Genomic DNA, 19,227 nt, shown 5'->3' with positions numbered 1-19,227 from the left:
ATCAACAGCAAGATCGCAGCGAAGCGAAAGGGCGATCTTTGCCTGTTGAAAGACGTCTCGGGAGCCAGATGCGTTAAAAAGAAAAAGAAAAAAGGAGAAAACGTAGGAGAAGACGTCGAGAGTAAAATTTTTAACTGTGCAAAGAACAAAGGAGAACCAGCGGACTTGGGCGCGGTTGGCCACTCAAAACAGTAAGTGAACTCCTCAACAGACAAAGCAAAGTGATTCTCAGAGGCGGAAGTCTCTGAGGGTGGGTGCTGGAGGAGGAGTCACGAAGTAGACTTACATACACACACACACACACACACACACTCATCCACACACACATACACATGCATTGGTGGAGAACTCAGAAAAGCAGAGGAATATAAAATAAGCAGTAAAATAAAATAAAAATAAATAAAATAGAATAAAATAAACAATATATAAAATAACAAATAAATAATATAATAAAAATAAAACTTACATTAGAGTAACTGAAAATAAATTAAGGACCGAGAAGGAAAGCAGGATAACATGGAGAAAGAGTGGAAAACGGTCCATGAGCAAATTGAGGAATTGGTAATGGTGGTGAAAAAACAGAAAGAAAAAACAAAAAGAGGGTTGAAAAACGAGTGAGGGAACAGGTAGGTATACCCCTCAAAACAGAAGGCGTCAGTGGTAGTGAGAGGCGCCCCCTTGAAGGAGGTGATAAGTGACAGTTGAACCGTCACTGTGAGAGATCAAAAACAACATGCAGCCCAGAAGAGAAAGAGGGGCTCACTCTCTGGGAAAAAGGAATGGAGAGAGAAATTGAAAATAAAGATCTAAAAGAGATGGGGAATGGAACTCCAGAACCATCGGCACCACCAGCAGAGGATTTTGACAGCTCTCCTAAGGAAAAGGAGATGGAAGATGACCAGTTCCTGTTTGGAGGAGCCCACTTAACAGAGGGAGAGTCTCCGATGGAGCGGAGACGGAGAAAGAAAGGTAAGAAAAAGGAAACAGAGAAACTAAAGGACCCAGAGAGGGAAAAGGAGTAAAAGGCAAATCAACCGTCCAGTGGGACCTGAAGCAAAACGTTGCCTACACAAATGCCATTATTAGCTAGAATAAAAGGAGGTCCCCTGCAGTATAAACCCTTTGGTTTAGGTGACATTCAAACATTGGCAGATCAGCTACCTCCCCCACCTGAAGGAGGAGCTAAATTTCTACATGCGCTAGATGCCTTACACAGGCTACGTAGTCGCAGTGGGTGATTTCAGGGCTGTGGCAGCACAACGGATGTCGAGAAGGGACCTTAAAGAGGTCCAAGAATTGGCCCAAATGGAGACTGACCCAGACATACTCCCCTGCACCACAGAGGAGTTGCCATGGGTGCACCTATGAGGGAAGTTTTCCCTAGGAATGTAGCTCCAGCCATTCCTAAACTCATGTGGGACTCATCTGAGGCCCCTAGAGTTTATCTGGATAAAGTTAAAGACACCTGGCTCCAAGAGACAGGTGTTCATCCTTATAAAGAAGGAGCGAACAAAGAGTGGTTCAGGAAGGCGGTACTGGAGGGAATGCCAGGAAATTAAGACACTGATGCAAAATAATCCTGATATACCAGGGTGTGAGGACACCAAATGGGAAAGACACTTAGTACATCATATGCAGCGCGACACAAAGACAAAAGATGAAGAATCCAGTAAGGTGAAGGATTTACAGGCCCAGCTGTTGAAACTCCAACTCGGCAAAGCAAGACAAGAAGACTGAGTTAAAGAAAAACAGTAAAACAGATACAAGAACAAATGGTGGTTCGCATGGCGAACCCAGAGGAACCTAATTGGCCAGATTTGGATCCGGATTCGGATCCTGCTGGTCATCGGTTACCATTCCACAGAGGAACCCACAGCGTGGGTGGGGGTCTCACGAGGGGGAGACGGTTGAGACCGTTTGGCGGACCAGGGGGACCACCTCGTACATTAGCCTGTTTTCTGTGTGGTCAGATGGATCACTGGGCCAAGAGCTGCCCTAGGAACAGACAAGGACCAGCAAGCCGTGGGAGAGCGTGTGGCAATCCTCCCAAACACATGGGCACCACACAACGCCCAGGAGGGTGGACAGCGCACTAATACACAGGCCGCACCCGATCATTTAGTTTGCACAGGAGTGCCAGTACCCCCTGTGGAGGACACCTGGGGTTTGGATCCAGGACAGTATTGACACACCCAACAGGGAGGCCACATAGAAGAGGGAACGGCAGAACCACTTCTCCCAGTGATGGTGGCAGACAAGATGATGCCATTTTTGGTTGACACAGGAGCAACCCATTCCACAATAAGACAATTATATGGACTGACAATTACCCACCTGATGGGCAAACAAGGATGTGTGATATTAGCCCTCCCAGTTGGAAGCACCAACTATTGATGCAACCCCTGGCCACACAGATACACACTGAAAACCAGAAATGCAACACAGACAGGCATATGACTTTGTTTTGTAGGTGGGGGGAACCTGGATCGCTGGATTGGGACCATATGTCTCTTCGCCTGACCCTCCCCTTGTCACGTTGTTTTATGACCGAGGATGACACAGATTGGTATAAAGATGCTTTTGCTGAGCTGGAGGGTCAACAATGAGAGGTAGCAGTTTCTGATTTGTATGTGGCTCTGGAGGGAGTCGCAGCGGCGGTTATTCTCACCTCTGATCAGCAAAATGGTATATGATGGCGGAGACATCTGTTCCACATGTCTCGCTAGCATTACATTCAGGGCACGCGGCCAAAGAATTAGGCCCATGATGAAACGCGCAGGGGCCTGACAGATTGGGTCCCGACACAGATCCCCGGACTCACGTACTCTCCAAGTACCAAAATGTATCGAATTATGCGTGTGTAAATAATCAGGCTAACTTGGAACACGTCACGCTCGACCGCGAACATGGCCGAGAACACTCTGATCACGAGCAGGCAGAAGTCATAATTGCCCGGCGACCTCGTACTCTGTGGTCAACCGGACCAGCGGATGCGGGACATTGTCAGTGGTTACCTCATATTACATTCCAAGTTTAAAAGGTCCATCCCATTTGGATTCCCCAGTACCCTCACAAACCTGTGGCTGAAGCTGGTATCACAGATACCATCACATGGACTCTTGAAGATGGGAGTCTTTTGAACTTAACAGTTCAATTGGAACACCCCAATTCTCCCTGTGAGAAGGCGGGGACCGGTAAGTACTGAATGGCTCATGATTTGTGGCCAGAAATAAATTGTGTTAACTCCACCCTACCGGTGCTAAATCCCTACACCGCTCTTTCATTGCTTCTTCCTATACAAAAATGGCTTTCTTGCATAGACCTGGCAAATGCATTCTTCTGCCTTCCTCTGGCAGACAGTTGTAGAGACATGTTCTCCTTTACTTTTCAGGGGCGACAACTCCAGTACACACGTGTCCCGCGGGGATTCATTTTGTCACCGGGACGCTTCAATCAGGCCCTGAAAGAAGCTTTATCGGGCTGCAAATTTCCACCTGACTGTACATTGATTCAGTACGTGAATGACATTCTTATAGCAGCCACAACAGCGGTAGATTGTCTCCAGGCCACATATGATGTGCTCTGGCGGTTACAATGCCCGCGGCTTTAAGGCTAGCAAAGATAAACTACAAATAGCTCGTCCCACTGTCAATTTTTGGGGCACCTCATTAACAGACAGGGAGCCGGCATGTCTCCAAATCACAGGCAGACCATTTTGCAACATCCACAACCCGCCACAGTAAAACAAATGTTATCATTTTTGGGTCTTGCAGGGTGCAGCAGAAGCTATGCACCAGATTTTATGAACCTGACCAATCACCTCAGAGAAATGGTGAGAGAAAAGGGCATGAGAAATCTCACAGCCCCACTACAGTGGACAGTCCCAGCAGAAGAGGCATTCACAAAACTGAAACAATCTCTAGCGGAGCAGCGGATCTGGCTCGGCCAGATTACGCGCTTCCCCTTTTTTCTTGGATGTTTCTGTACAGACAACGTGGGTCAACGGTGTCCTGTATCAGAAACAAAGGGGGAGAAGGTGTATTCTAATGTATTTAAGTGTGATGCTGGACCCATTAGAAAGAAGGCACCCGGTGTGCACACAACATACAGCAGGAATAGCAAAATTCAAACAAAAATAGCACACATAGTGATGGGACACCAAGCTGGTGGTCCTAACACACACAGCGTAGTAGCATTTGTGAACTCACAGATTTTCACACTGGCTCCGCTGAGACAAGGAGATTGAGTAAGATCTTGGAGACCACGAACCTGGTGTTTACACACCAAGGATTAACGTGGCTGACCAGATCTCAGGTGGGAACCACATGATTGCCAAGAGAAGGTCTTGGAAGACCTAAAAATCAGACCAGACTTAGTCAGCGAACCGATAGAGGGGCGCTGAAAAATTGATACACAGATGGATGCTGCCATGAAGACAAACAGGGAGACCTCCAAGCAGGGTATGCAGTAGTTAGGGAGACAGAGGCAGGTTATCAGTTGTGAGAGCAGAGAAGTTAACAGAAAGACCATCAGCTCAGAGAGCAGAGCTTCTGGCAATGATCACAGCACTGCAACATGCAAAGGACAGAGAAGTGAACATCTACACTGACTCAGCCTATGTGGCAGGAGCCGTGCATGTGGAACTCAAGCAATGGGAAAGAGCAGGATATCGAACGGCCAGTATGACCCCTGTAAACATGCAGAAGAAATGGTGATCTTGGCTCATGTCATTCAGAGACCAACTAGAGTGGCAGTCATAAAATGTAAAGGACATGACAGAGAACGGGAGTAGGGTGGCAAAGGAAACGAGGAGGCTGATCAGCGAGCCAAAGAAGAGCAGCAGGATATACCCCTCGACATCAAATGATGCTGAGTCACCCACAGGTAAGTGATTTACTCCCGAGGATTGACATGGATATGATCAAGATTGTCAAAAGAGAGCATCACTTCAGGAGAAGACTGTTTGGAAACAACGAGGAGGCATCGAAACTGAAGGTGTGTGGAGAGGACCAGATGGTCAACCTATTCTTCCCCCAGAATTAACATTAGGTTTAATAGGCTGGGACATGTGGGAGCACAACAAATTATGAGAAATTTGAGCCACTGGGGCAACCCCTACCTGCTGACATGGAAAAAAAAATGGGTAAGAGACTGTAAGATTTGTGGGCAGTATAACCCAAAGCCAACGGTGAAACCTCACATGGGAGCGTTTCCATTGCAGGTAAGACCCGGGGAAGAGATTGTGATTGACTATACTGATATGATTGACAGAGTTCGAGGGTATCGCTACCTCCTGGTGATGGTCGAATCGATCACAGGATGGCCCGAAGCTACCCCCGCAAAAGAAAAATCAAGAACAGTAAAACAGTGATCAAATGTCTGATAAATCATTACATACCACAAACAGGGGTTTCCAAGAAGAGTGAGATCTGACAACAAAGGCATTTTAAAAACAGAGACCTACAGGCAGTGGAATTAGCCTTAGGCTTAAAGCACAAATTTGGTATGGTGTATCATCCAGAATCTCGGGGTAAAGGTGAACGCATGAACTGGAATCTAAAAATCAAATTGGCTAAAATCTGTGCACAGACCAAAATTTATTGGGTTACAGCCCTCCCAGTGGCATTGTTGCAGGTAAGGAGCTCATTAAATAAGTTTACACCATTTGAACTGTTGACAGGTAGACAGTTCCCAGGGCCCACAGCAGCTATCCCTGGGGAAGGGCAACATATAACCAATTTTCAGTATAAATCATATTTTGATGGACTCAAAGCTTTGTTGTCAGTTTTTGTCTCACAGGTGCACGATGGAGTGACGGGAGGCCAAAAGGGGGACCCACACACAGCAGAGTGGGTTCTTCTGAAGGTCATTAAGAGGAGATGGTCAGAGCCCAGGTGGACAGGACCCCACCAGGTGGTCGAGAGAACGTCGCATGCGTGCGCCTATAAGGGAAAGGAGACACCTGGTACCACTGGAGCCAGTGGGCTCCAGCAGAAAAACCAGAAAAAAGGTTCAGTAAATTCAGAGCGTATTGAAAGGGTCATCTGCTGGCGACCCCAACAAGGCTCTTTCAATCACGGGGCAGAATAATCCCCAGGGAGAGCCTCTGGCTGAGGTAGTCCACCCTCAGTCAGCAACGTGATCTCCTTCGACAGGAGGGATCTGAAGACAGAAGATAGAAGATCAACGTAAAGATAATTGCAAATAATACCAGAATAACAGACAATTTCACCACACATAACTCATTATCTTTGGCAAAAGGTGTGATAACTGGAAATTGATGACTATGCTTGGGGCACTTAGCATAGGAATTGTTTGAATTTTGCAGGATTTTGGTCACTTGTGGATGCTGTTGGGTGCCCTGCATCCAGTTCCTCTGTATTCGGTGTATTACCACAACTATTAAAGGAGGGGTAAGGGTCCACCACAGGCATATCAGATGCCGTTGTTGAGAGTGGATTCAGAGGACTGGAGTGGGAGCTCCCAGAAGCAACTACAACTGATTGTGAGCTCTAGAAGAGCTCAAAAGGGGGAATTGAGGGAATTAATTATTGCAGATTTAAGGAATGTAAGGCTTATTGGGGAGCACACTGTGTTTATCTTAAGAAGTTGGAGAGGTGCAGACAGGAGTGTAGGAGTGGGGGTCGCATAACTGAGCAAGCAGAGCTGGCCTGAGAGGTAAACATATATCCTTATATGGTTTTATGGCCCCGAACCATAAGAAGAGAAGAAGAAGAAGAAGAAGAAGAAACAGCCTTTATTGTCCCACAGAGGGAAATTTGGGTGTAACAGCAGCCGCAGTTATTATAAATATAAATAACCTTAATACTACTAATAATATAACACTATATACAATGTGCATGATGTGCCGGACTATTTACAGTATATTATATATTATCCTACAATGTGTAGGTTATTGTGGTTTTGTTGGGAGCATTGATGTTATAAAGTCTTACAGCTGCTGGGAGGAAGGATCTGCGGTAACGCTCCTTTGTGCATTTAGGATGCAGCAGTCTGTCACTGAAGGAGCTCTCCAGCTCAGCAACAGTTTCATGCAGGGATGGGAGACCTTGTCCATCAGTGATGTTATTTTGGTCAGAGTCCTTCTGTCTCCCACCACCTGCACTGAGTCGAGAGGACATCCTAGGACAGAGCTGGCTTTCCTGATGAGAACGGGGGCGCGCACAGACAGTCAGATTGCAGGGCGCTTAGGGGGAGACAACAGCATGAATGCGGTAAGGGAAGATTAATCTGCAATCTCCAAGCATGCTTGTGTTAAAATCTGCATTATTTTTGACCTTATGTAATATGTGTGGTGATTAATAAATTGTTAAAAATGAAACGGAAAGTCCGATCTCTGCTCTTTCATCACAAACCCGGGAGGGGGAAAGACGGTGTAAGATTAATTCCCCAACACTGGTCTGGAACCAAGAACGTGTGACGAAAGCGGCAGAAGGGCGTGACTCTGCCATCTCAACATCAATTGTTCTACCATATTACATGTGTATTACATGAGAAAAGAGAAGTGATTTTCACAGCTGTGAATTAGGTTGGGCTCTAAGGCTGAACTTGTGCTTTGTATCAGTTCTAATAGGCGTAGGAACTGGGGGGGGGGGGGGGTATTTAAATGAAGCTCCCAAATACGCCCTGAGTATTTGGGAGGTGGAGACAGCAGCAGGATTCAGAAACTTTTGAATGAGGTAAAACGGTCTGTTGGGAATGTTTCCGTGAATATGGCTTGTTTATCACGTCTTGTTGTCAGTTTACTTTCATGTATAGAAACCAAATCTTTTTGGTTCAGTCATCTTAATCCTGGGATGATCACTCATCCAATATTTAACTACTAACTTTGTCTAGAAGTTAGCTACACTGCAGCAGGACTTATTTTGACTTATTTACCTGATCATAATTTATCAACATGTATGACAGTATTTTAGATATGTGTAATAATATCTTATCAGGAGAATGGTAGTACATAGAATAATGACTCAGTTTAAGCAATGAAAGGTGGAGAGGTCTTAAATTAGTTTAGTGAAATATGTATTGGCCTGTTATTAATTTTTAAATATAAATCTAAACAATTTGATCATGAGAAGAACTGGTTCAGGGAGGAGAGAGAGAGTCAGGTGGAGCTTCAGGGTGTGAGGTCAGCTTTAAAAACCATATTAATTATAATAGATCCAGAAAGAACAGGTGAGGACTATTGTCAGGTTGTTGTTTTTTTTTCAATAATGTTTTCATTATTTCCACAGTATTTATAAGAGTATGGGTTAGGTTATGTTTAGGTTGTCAGGTGCAGTACAACACCCCACTAGAGTTGGTGAAATGCTTCTCCATGGTGACCAATAACTGATTTTTTTCCTCGTTTAGTATAAAATGAGCCACCTTTAGGTTCAAGAGCTGTGCCTCATCTCTGAAACCATTTTGTATGTTTAGGAGCAGCAATGCAGGGGCAGCACACAGGAGACAGGAAAAAGAGAGGGTGGTACAGGGTCGAGGTGAGGTCCTAAAATAAATGAGTAAAAAAATTTACTGTGTCAGGTGATACTATAAACAGAGTTGACAGTGTATGAGATGTATACACTCTTAGGGCTGGGCAATAAATCAATAACAATATATATCGCATTAGACACGTGATCAATATCAATATCAGTTCCTCATTTGTTTTTATCATTCAAGGAACATCTCTAAGTTGAGACCATTTGTGTCACAGACTGAACTGAGATAGTTATTCATGCTTTTATTTCCTCCTCTCAGCCTATTGTAATAGTCTTTTTATGTGTCTGAATCAAACCTCCCTGGCTCATCTTCAGTCTGTACAGAAAGCTGTGGTGAGGCTGTTGACTAAGACTAACAGAAGAGCGCACATATCTCCTGTTCTTGCCTCCCTGCACTGCTTCCTGTGCACTTGAGGATTCATTTGAAAATTTTGGTTTTAACCTTCAAGGCAGTCAACAACCAGGCCCCTAAATACATTCTGGACCTTTTGGATCCTCTAGCTTCATCTAGGACTCTGAGGTCTTCAAGTCAAATGTCGTTGACTGTACCTCAAACCCGTTTTAAAACCCGTGGAGATCGTGCTTTTTTGGGCGGTGGCTCCAAGGCTTTGGAACATCCTCCCACTGTCCCTACACCCCACAGACTCCACAGAAACAACAAGACATTTTCACTCAGACAGGCTTATTATTGTTATTTATTTTTTTGATGTTTGGCCTTTGTGAAACACTTTGTGATCTATATGTCTGTGAAAGGTGCTATAGAAATAAAATTTTACTTAAATGATTACTGGGAAATACAACAGACAGAATGTTCAATAATTTCAGTGAACTCTTCTGGGGGATATAGGCAGAGGAAAGGCTTTAGCTGCTCAAGCTCAGCCAGCTAAGCAAGGTTGGTGGCATCAACTAACTCACTTCCTCATTGGTTAACTATCAACAACCTGCTGAGCAACTTGCTATGCAGCAGTTTCAGGTTTCGCCACCGTGCCTCATAACTGCTTAAAAATAAAAACAGTGGCATGGAGTGAAAAGACAAAATGAGTACAACAGCTCAAGAGGAAACTGGATAAAACAGGAACAGTTGTGTGACCAATTTGGCAATATTTCAGATATTTCAAATGTAAAACTAATCAATGATTATCGATATTGACTGATATATACCCTTATATATATATATGATACATTTTTCAGCCATATTGTCCAGCCCTAATAATACATCTGCAAATCAGTTAATCAATCAATATTTATTCTGTATGATTAAAAACCTTAACAGATAATTTTTTAGCTTTAGTAATCACATGCTAATACAACATTACATATTGTAATGTACAGTATGTTGTAAATACATTGATGCCATGCAGGGACATCAGAGGCTTGAGGCAGGAAGTCAGAGTGAGGGAGTGACAGGAGTGGACCAACAGGTCAGAGAGAGTAACACAGTAGATATTTTACAAGAAGGTGGAAATATTGGATTGCTTGCTTGCAGTATAAATACAGTCCTGTGGCATTGAGTACCATTGTGACTTTTCTTTTAGGGAGTTCAGACTGGGGACAGACAGCTGAGAGACTCTGAAGTCAGTGGACAGAGGACAGGGCCGTATCAACCACATCCAAAATTCATAGAAACTCAAGTTCTGTCCAACAGGACATTACATTTCCAGTAAAATTGGTACAAGGACTTTCCCTGGCTACATTATGATGCGGTGCAGAAGGGGGTTTTGTGTTTTTATTGAAGACAATTTACCAGAACGAACTCTCACCATTTGCTGTAAAATCAGAGCCCACCTTTATCACTTCCGGATTTAAAAATTGGAAAAAAGCTATCGAAAAATTTAAAGCACATGAAAATAGTCATATGCACCATCATGCTGTCTCTGTGACTGCACAAGAAAGTTATCCTATAAATGCAATTGTACAGTACTTTGGCAAATCAACAAGCTGACAACAGGCACTGTCTGGGGAAAACTGTAAGCTCAATCAAATATTTGGCACGGCAGGGACGAGCTCTGAGAGGCCATGAGGATGATAACAGTAACTTCTATCAGCTGTTGAAAGATAAGGCAGAGGATGATGTCCTTTTAGCCAAATGGTTGCAGAGGTCCCAGAAAGTGTACATGAGTCCACAGATCCAGAATGAAATCCTGGATCTGTGGAATAGCTGATACAATCAGACATCTACCAGTTCTTCAGTATATGGTTATTATGGATGGAACACAAGACATTTCTGGGCAAGAACAAGAAAGTATTTGCGTGCGTTATGTTAACATTGACATGAAGCCCCATGAAGAGTTCATTGGTTTGTCTTCTGTTTCTGAAACAACAGGAAAAAGCCTTGCTGGAGTCGTTAAAGATGTGCTTCTGAGATTACCAATGCATGGTTTACGAGGTCAAACTTATGACGGAGCAGCTAATATGTCTGGAGAGCATGCTGGTGCACAGGCACTGATAAAACAAGAACAGCCACTAGCACTTAACGTTCATTGTGGAGCCCACTGTGCTAATTTAATTGCGCAGAAAGCTTGATTAGCCTCAGTTCTGATTAGAGATGCATTGGATTGGGTCAACCAGCTTGGAGTCCTTTTGTCTCAGTCAGGGAAGTTTAAGGCAATCCATGCAGCAATAGCACAAGCAGAGAATCCATCATGCACTGCAATAAAACCCCTCTGTCCCACAAGATGGGCAGTACGCAGCAAAGCAATTACAGCTGTTTTGTCATAGTATGGGTCAGTGCTGGCTAGCTTGCAGGAGATGGCTTGTGGTGGCCTGACCTGATAAAGTAAGCGTGCAGCCCTGTAATGACACGGTCATTGTGCTTGATAAAACACTCAAGCCATTTTGTTTGGTAGTTTGCCCGCGTCTTACATTTTTAAAACATATACTTATGTAAATTATAAATACAGTAATATAGGTGTACATAAGACTGTTTTTCCAAGAAACATTTGAGAAAGAAGAAAGTAAAAGAGCATTTTTTTCATGCTTTGCGCAGAGTACTTACGGATCTGCCAGGTTTCCGATATGTGTCCCCCCCAATATTAAACTCGTTCCTACGCCCATGTCAGTTCATATCACAGATAAAAGGACACAAAGTGCGTACTTGTCGTCTTGCTCTAATCGCTGTCTGTGTTTCCCTCTGTGCTGCACACAGATGCTGCAGTAGTTGGTTTGGACCCTAAAACATATTTGCAGCACAGAAAGGGGAGCGTGTTCTCCCACGTTTGTGCGCTTCGGCTTCGTGTCCAGACGAGGACCCGCCCACACTCATACGTAAAGGAGCAGTTCACAGAAACGCGGTGGGAACGCGGGCCCGTTCTTAAGCGTTTCACCGGTTCAATGAAACCAGCACGAACACTGGGACAAGCACCGGCTCCTCGGCGGTGGGAAAGTAGCATAACTGCAACCCTAGTGGTTCAATAAATGGGGAGGGGTCGTGTTTTAGACTTGGCCTTCCCTCGTTGGTGCACAGGCTGATCCCAGCCTCTTGGCACATGTTTCTTCCAATTAACAGTGAGAGCACCCTGAAAGAGGAAACACCTGCCTACTCACCCTTGTGTTTTCCTGACATGATGTGGCTGCCTTATTCTAGTAACAAGGACACAGCAATAGCCACTCATCCTCCTTTGCACATAAGATAAGCATGTTTTGGTGAAACCGTCAAGGATGCACATAAGAAAAACATATTTTTAAGAGATGTGAAGAAGAGTCATAAGAAAAATTTATCTCTCTGAGAAGGACAGTCTTGCAACTGCAGGCCTCCTTAATCTGTCTGTTCTTTACTTCTCTGTTTATAATTATTGCTTCAGCTACTAATTACTTAATTCTCTCATGCTTATTGCCTGCAGTTTACCCTTAGCATTATCATCATCATGTTCATAAAGCATTTACTAAAAAACCCAACATAAGCAACATAGTGTCTGCTGTCCAGTGCAGTGAAGAGTGCTCGGACCTCTACACTGGAGAAACCAAACAGCCTCTTCACAAACAAATGGCACAACATAGAAAAGCCACCTCGACAGGACAAGCTTCAGCTGTACATCTGCATCTGAAGGTCAAAGGTCACTCTTTGAGGATGCCAGTGTTCATATTTTGGACAGGGAAGACAGATGGTTTGAAAGAGGAGTAAAAGAAGCATCTGTGTCCACTGTGAACAACCATCACTGAACAGAGGAGGTGGATTACGTCACCAACTTTCCCCCGCTGTTGTGAGCTCCCTCCCCAGGCACCTCAACCTCCATTCACACCTTTGTTCAGGTGATCTGAATAGGTCACATGATACAATCGGGCAAAGTCCCAAATTGGCTTCACCTGAAACCACTGATTGTAATGACCCACACGTCCTTTTACACTTTGACGCATGTGATTATGCACATGAACAATAGTGGGTCATAACCACTAATGTCTTCAAGACACACAAAGAAGTCCAGTTTTCCTTTTTCAAGCTCTCTAGAGACCACTATGACCTGGATGACTGAGAACCTGCAAAGACTGATATGAGGCTGCTTTTGTTAGTGAAAGTAACCAGACAAAAGGTGCAGATTTTGCATCCTCATATAGGTAATAAAATAATTTATTCTAATTTATAAACCTTGGACATGTAGGTGCTTGAATGTTTTTCAGTAAGATTTCTGCACACATTCAAAACTTTCTGCAAATTCCCATCGTCAAACATTTGCAGTCATAAACAGATACAATTGGTTATGCTATGAGCCTGAGAGTGCAGAGCTCCACACAGTAAAGATTACAGGTTCCCCCACTGAAAGAAAAATCATAGCTTGGTTGAGAGGTTCAGGATCTCTGCAGCACTGTTATATTTACTCCTGTGACCCTCCAGGCTTTTGTCGCATGTCTGTCACTGCAGGAAATCTGTTCTGTTCCTCTCTAACTGAACACAGCCAGAAAAAACCAATCAAACCAGTTTTGGAATAAAGTGTTGACATTCAGGTTTTAGAAGCTGAGGCGGAGCCTGCTTTGCTCATCTGGAAACACCAACAGTGTGTCAGTGTCTCTGTGTGAAGTGAAGTGATCCGTCTCTTGGCAGTCTTCAGCTGCACTCTCTGAACTCCTGAATCTGTGAGGAGAACCAGGACTCAGCGTCACTGCTGTAAGTCTCTCTGACCATTCAGCTTTCGTTTGTCTGGGTTGTTGGTCTGTTCAACAGGCAGCGAACATTTTCTGACACTAGTTAGCAACATAAACTAATGTAAGTCTGTTAACGGCAACCAACCAACCCACCCAGTGATGTCATGGTCTGCGCTGGCAAAAGATGGTGCCACACATGCTCTAAAAGCTTTACACACTTATTTCTTAAATCCAACTTCATGGTCAGAGTTAAATGTGTTAATTTTTTTTAGAGCACCTCCACACTCTAAAATTAGTATTTGTACCTGCAGTGTTTCACTTCCACTTTAAAGTAACTACTATGTTTTGCATCGTGATGTATTTTATAATGAGACATTTTTTCATGGCAGTTTATATTGTAGATGTTGTGCTGGTGTACACACAGTAGGCTGTACTCTATGGTTTCATTGTCATTTTTGTATTTTAACAGTAGATACTGTTGAGGAAAAAAGAAAAAAAGAGACTTATTATGGACTAAAGTTTTGAAAAATGTTTTGAAGTGACGTCTTGTGATTAAGTGCATGTAAAATGTACAGTGATGTCAGTGAAAGTACAGTGACTGTTTTCTGGTCCACCTCTTAACACATATTCCTTTGCTTCTAATATATAACATATAGATAGGGCACAGCCCTTACTAAAGTCATCAATGAGCTTAAGATCAACAGTGACTAAGGCCCTGTTTTCAAATGGTAACGGCTAAGTTTTAATTCGTTCCATGAGAATGGAGTGAAAACAATATTTTTTGGAAACGGGCTCCAGACTGGAGCTTTTCTGAAACGCTCCAGTCTCTCTTTCTGTGTAAACAGATGAAAATGCTGCTGTTTGGAAATGGGAATACTTGCACATGCGCACTATGGTTGCACACTATATCCACACCAACAACTTGTGACCTGGCAGGAGGAACTGCAATGTTTTCAGCGCCTTGCATTTCTGTGTAAACTGAAACGTTTCTGTGTGATCGCATTACTATTCGAAAACAAAAATGGCAAAAAGACACCATTTCCACTGGAAATGCATACATGTAAACAGGACCTTACAGACAGTTTCAGTCTTAGCTCTGCTCAATCTCACCACTGTCTTTGACACTGCTGATCAGGACATTCTTCATGATTCAGCTGGTTTAACAGCTCAGGTTCTTGACTGGCTCTCAACATGTTTTTATGTTTCAATTAGCAGTTTTAGATCTGTGCAAAAGTTCATTCAGGGGGCGCATCTGTAGGCCCAACACCCACGGGAGGCATCGTAGGGGTTGGGTGCATTGTGTGTTGGACGGCGGCCAAGGGCAGAGGCCCTGGCAGAGCGATCCGCGGCTATCGAGACTGACTATTGTCGGTCGTGGTCAGGTTTACTCTTTGGGCCTTCCCCTTAGCCCAGGAAGGCCTAGCTCCACTCAGAGCCAACCACATTAAACCCCAATTCACAACAAAAATCACTGGAGATGAGCAGGATTCGTTTCAAGGATTTATTTTCACACAGGGTTATACAGAGCAAGAAAGCAAAAAGCGCCTCCTAGGAGTGTGGCCTTGAGCAGTTAGTATAGGACAGGCAAAGGAAAGAAGTAAGACAAAGAAGGAGCTCCCTGGCCATGCCCAACAGGACAGTTATATTACCCCCTTGAAACTCTTCTCCACCCCACTCTGCCCATAATTAATTTGCATAAATCGTCACCCCTTTGAAACCTAATCCTCACCTGATCATCTATTCGGCCAGGCTCCGCCCACTCCTAAGTCACATGCTCAAAGCCACACATCATAGGGGTTTCTCATGGTTTATGACAGTTCAGACCAGGGTTATAATAGTTTTGGATTTTACATTATAGTTTAGTTTTAGTTAGTTTTTACTTTTTTCTCTCTAATTCAGTTAGTTTTAATTAGTTTTCAGAGTGGTTTTGCTCGTTTTTATTAGTTTTTATTTTTGGTTTTATGCTTAGTTTTAGTTAGTTTCAGTATTAGTTTTAGTATTTTCATACTTAATCAGGTACCCTTTAAAGATCCCCTTTAAAGAAATATATTCAGCAACCAACTGTTCACAGACAGAAGCACTACATGCTAAATGTGTGTAATATTAAGGACACACATGAACATCAACAGGGAGAAACTGCTAACAATATGAACTCCAAAACTCGATAAATTCTACAATAAACTCCACAATAAAGTTCAGCATCAGTGCAGCAGATTAACAACAGCTACATGTGGTGTTTGACAAAAACAAACTCCTTGAAGGAGTCAAAGCTCAAATCCAGCTGCATCCTGATGTTCTCTCCACCTGATGCTGCTTCTGTTTTGGAGCTAGCTTGGTTAGATGCTCGCTGATTAGACTTGCAGGGTCTTTGCGGCCTCTGTAGCCTACGGAAGTGTCCAACCTCATGTCCGCATTTATGCATGTATAGCTGGATTGCGTGTGTTAATTACCTTGTGGTTGTGTGCTGGGGGTTTTTTGGTTCTCGCTCTTTGTGCTCAGTTTTTAGGGTGCAAACATATTTGTCCCTGTTTTTTCACTTTCTTCCTTCCTTCACGTCCATTCCCATAGTTTCAGCAGCTCCCTCCAGGAATTTGCTGACATTTGTGAGTCCTTATATTGATGCTTTGATTATTAGTCCTGATTGTTATTATCTGACTGATAAAGTAGCCGGAAACGCACAAGGACTAAACACAAGGTTGTGGCTGTGTTGACCCGACGAGTAGTCACGTTTCTCTGGAGGTGCAGGCCGGGTTGCCTTGTAGGATGAGAGCGGTTTCCGTAGCTGCCTTGTGTGCGCTTCTCAGGTCTACTTTGATCTTGGTGTTTTTTTTCCTGACTAAGAAGTGTTCCGTACATCATCCACAACATCATCCACAACAAGACACTCGCTGCTATCTGTGCTATCATAGTAAAAAAAAAAAAAAAAAAAACACCACATGGGACTCTCTGAGGAGCAGCGCGGTGTGCGCACGCACGCACATGCGCACCCATTTGCCCGACGGCGTTCCGAGCTTAAACTCGGAGAGAGGAAAAAAATGATTTCATATCAATCCACAAGACTTTTGAAAAAATAACAATATCTATAATTTCAGTTAGTTTTAGTTAGTTTTGTAAACTCACAATTCAATTTTAGTTAGTTGTCGTTTCTTCCTTTTAATTTTAGTTTTTATTTATTTCAGTTAACGACAATGTTTTTTCAATTTCAGTTTTCGTTATTTCGTTCGTTTTCATTAACTATAATAACCCTGGTTCAGACAGATGTCACAAAAGATGAACGTTTCTACTCAAACATCTGCTAGGATAACATCGTTAGTACCACTCCACTCAGCCAAGACTTATCTCTGCCCCCTCATGGCCAGAAGAGCACAAGGGTGGGGGCCTACGGAAGTCCAATTTAGGAGCACACCAGTCAGATAACACTGCTGAAATACAACATCAGGTTACAAGTGTTACAAATGAACAGTGCTCATTCTAGCAACTTTCCCAAAGCTTCAAACACACAGAACCTGGATCATAACAGGTCTCACCCTCACCCCGTGACCCAGAGAACATAAAGCACTCTATACATCGGTGTGTGTGCAAGGGGCTTCCTCTTACTTTGCGCAACTTGATGTTGCTCTCACTGCGGTATTGTATCACTTTCTGTTCCTGTTTCGGAGCACAGTTGTGTTTTGCTGTCTATTAGCTGTTAAATCTGTATAACTCGATCTATGTGGTAGTGATGGGCAAAACGAGGCTTTGTGAAACACTGAAGCATTTGAAGCATTTGTGCTGGAATTGTATCGAAGCTTCGAAACAATCTGAAACTCATCTGCACAGTGACACCTGCTGGCCAATTTGGTTATCGCCACATCTTGATAATGCTGTTCAATGAAACAATGACACAGGCACGCCCTGCACAAGTCCAAGCAAAGCTACTGATTATATCTGACTGTCAATAATTATGATCAACACGTGGTCTGGAGGAACGAGGAGACTGTTAAAGACAGCAGCTGTGACTATTTTCACTCTGTTAACATCCGTGAGCCTGTTACAGTTTTTATTAATTCACTAACACACAAACCAATTTATAAAACTAAAAAATACTGAGAAAAAATGTTCTGTTTATTGTGATAACCACACAATAAACAGAACAGTTGGCTTCATTTTTTGCCAGTCTTGAGAAAAAACAGAAAAGTTTAGATGTGTTTGGTTGGCTTTAAGCTTTCTGGGAGTTCATATCAGGTTTGTTCTACATACAGTGAAACAAAGGCGTGGCATTAGGCTTTATGTTCTATTAATTCAAAAATAAATGTTTAAATTAAGAAAAAACTAAATATTTCCTTTTTTTAAAAAAAATATTTTAAGTTTTAATGGGAAAATTCCCAACAGTCATTTTCACTCTTCACACTGACCAGTACCTTTATGAATGTGAGGAAACACGGCATCCTCCACTGAGAGACCTCTGAAACATGAAGAAACTTTCCTTATCTACGACCTGTACTTGTGTGGATGTCGTATCTGTGATGTTTGAATCTGTCTGAGGCTTTGAACCTGCAGCCTTTGTCCTGCTGTTTATGGGACATTTACACAGAAACCTCAGTGGGAATAAAAAAGAAAAAAAAAAATTTGTTATGAGAATTAAGAAACAGATCACATAGATGCGGTTTTTCTTGATTAAAAATATTGGTCTTCAGTAGGAATCCTCCTGCAGTGCAGTTTGCGGGTCACAGGTTGAAGCGTCAGCTGATGGACGGGTTTCACCATTCAGGCCCGTCCAGTCAGTCACTGTGCCCCCTGAAACTGAATCCTACTGATACGCTTCAACTATAAGTTACACAAATTCATATAATTTGTTAATGAAAAACTTAAACAGCCACGTCACCGGTAAATAATTGCAGTGCGAGCTCAGTTTAATGATTCGGTTTAGGCTTCTGCAGTGATCGTGGTGATCAGCATGACTGAGGAGGACATTGAGCGGAGGGCGGATGCAGGTCAGACTTTGGGAAGTTAATCACAACCGACATACAGGTAAGTGTTTTAGAGTCCATTAATAAGAAATTAGATATTCTTGCTATGCTTCATCAGAAGATCAAAGACTTAAAATCTAGCGTAGAGTTCACGCACCAGCAAATAGCTGATCTCCAAAAGGACAACACGGAGCTTCGATCTTCCATATCAACAATAACGGCGTAAATGGAAACCCTAAAAATAGAAAACAAATCCTTGAAAGAAACGGTCCTCGACATGCAAACCAGAAGACAATTTGGTCTTCTCAGGAATCCCCGAAAATACACCAGATAACCCGGAAACACTGGTTAAAATTTTAATGCAATCCGGTCTGAAGTACAGAAACAGAAACTGTGAGTGCCGTTTCATTCCACCGCGTTCACCGACTCGGAGCCCGAGGAGGAACCAGACCACGGCTCATTGCGAAGTTTGAGCATTTTAAGCAAAAAGCACTTGTTAAAAACAAAGGGCATGAATTAAAAGGAACATCGTTTGGCATAAATGATCAGTTTCCGAAGGAAATCAATAACAGGCACAAAATATTATATCCCATTTTAAAACAGCACAGACAGAAGGGCAAACGTGCCTCACTTGTTGCTGATAAGCTTTATATCGACAGGCAGCTATTCCGGGATCCCACCTCCACCCCGTGGCTCTTCTGAAT

The 19,227-nt window shown here is 43.2% G+C and overlaps 1 protein-coding gene and 1 pseudogene across 1 annotated transcript in view; one reads left to right on the top strand and one right to left on the bottom strand.

Annotated features, from left to right (window-relative positions):
- The window catches only part of LOC115791158 (NACHT, LRR and PYD domains-containing protein 12-like), a 1,329,445-nt pseudogene that overhangs the window by 1,162,075 nt on the left and 148,143 nt on the right, over nt 1-19,227 (bottom strand).
- Nucleotides 13,510-19,227, top strand: part of LOC115791193 (NLR family CARD domain-containing protein 3-like) — a 37,698-nt gene continuing 31,980 nt past the window's right edge. Inside the window, exon 1 of the mRNA XM_030745330.1 lies at nt 13,510-13,596. The gene's annotated coding sequence lies outside the window, so the exon portion shown is untranslated. The remainder of the gene's footprint in view (nt 13,597-19,227) is intronic.

The sequence above is a fragment of the Archocentrus centrarchus genome, chromosome 2 (genome assembly GCF_007364275.1).
Source record: "Archocentrus centrarchus isolate MPI-CPG fArcCen1 chromosome 2, fArcCen1, whole genome shotgun sequence".
Lineage (NCBI taxonomy): Eukaryota > Metazoa > Chordata > Actinopteri > Cichliformes > Cichlidae > Archocentrus > Archocentrus centrarchus.
This window is presented reverse-complemented; position numbering and strand designations above follow the sequence as displayed.